Raw genomic sequence first — 1137 nt, forward strand, 5'->3', positions numbered from 1 at the left:
CAACCGCAGCTACCTTTTACTTATTTACGGTTCGTAGCTGGTTTTAGGACAATTGCGTGTATTTGAATGTAGCTGAATACACTGTTCAGTTATATCCAACCTTATTTGATGTCGCGTGTATTTGAATGTAGTTGAATACATGCAACCTTATTTTCTTTTGAATACATGTGTATTTGAAATGACCATATTCCACTATATTTACACGAAGGAGCACTGTATTCCTGTGTATTTATATATTGATGTATCATTTTATTTTGGCTGTATTTGAATGTATTCGAGCTCCGATCAATAAGGTCTCCACCGGACGTCGCAAGGTTGAATGTATTCGACTGTAGTTGAACGTACTTGAGTTGTCGCTGGCTAGTTTTTCACTGCTATAGAGTGTATTCAGATGAATTCAAAAACGTAAATCGGTTGTATCAAACAATAACGGGGGTAAATTTGTATGCAAACAACAAAATTTCAGATACATTATATTTACTCGAAAAAATTGTATACAAACATATGTATATAAACCATTCAAATAACACATGCAGTCAAATACATCTAGTTTGCTCAAAAATACAATCAGTCAAATACATATAATGCATATTTACACTCAAAAAATGATTAATACACTCAAATACCTTAAATCTGAGATACAAGAAGGAGAAGAAGCCATTGATTCTAGCTGGATGAATACACTTAGATCTGAGATGCAAGAAGGAGAAGAAGTCATGAATTCTGGCCAAAGATGAAAAAATTCCTCTGAAAATTGAACAAATACACTCAGATAGACGAATACAAATGGTGACAGTAGTGTTAGCGCTGGCGGTGCGCCTGGTATCTCCGTCCAGATCCGGTGACGAGCAGGTGTTATCGAGGGAGAAAAGCGAAGGACACACACACACACACAGAGAAAGAGAGAGAGAGAGAGAGAGAGAGAGAGAGAGAGAGAGAGAGAGAAAGAGAGAGAGGGAATGGAGAAAGAACGAGAGCGAGGTGAGGGACAAGAGAGATCTGGAAGCGTGTAGTTTGCCCAAAACGTATAGCTACGAACAATAAATTGAAAATTCACTATAACTACTAAAAGTAATTAAAATAAATAGTAGTTATTAACCATAAATACCTCTTAGAGTTAGCTATGTCATGTAAAAT

This window comes from Lycium barbarum, chromosome 4 (genome assembly GCF_019175385.1).
Source record: "Lycium barbarum isolate Lr01 chromosome 4, ASM1917538v2, whole genome shotgun sequence".
Classification (NCBI taxonomy): Eukaryota; Viridiplantae; Streptophyta; class Magnoliopsida; order Solanales; family Solanaceae; genus Lycium; species Lycium barbarum.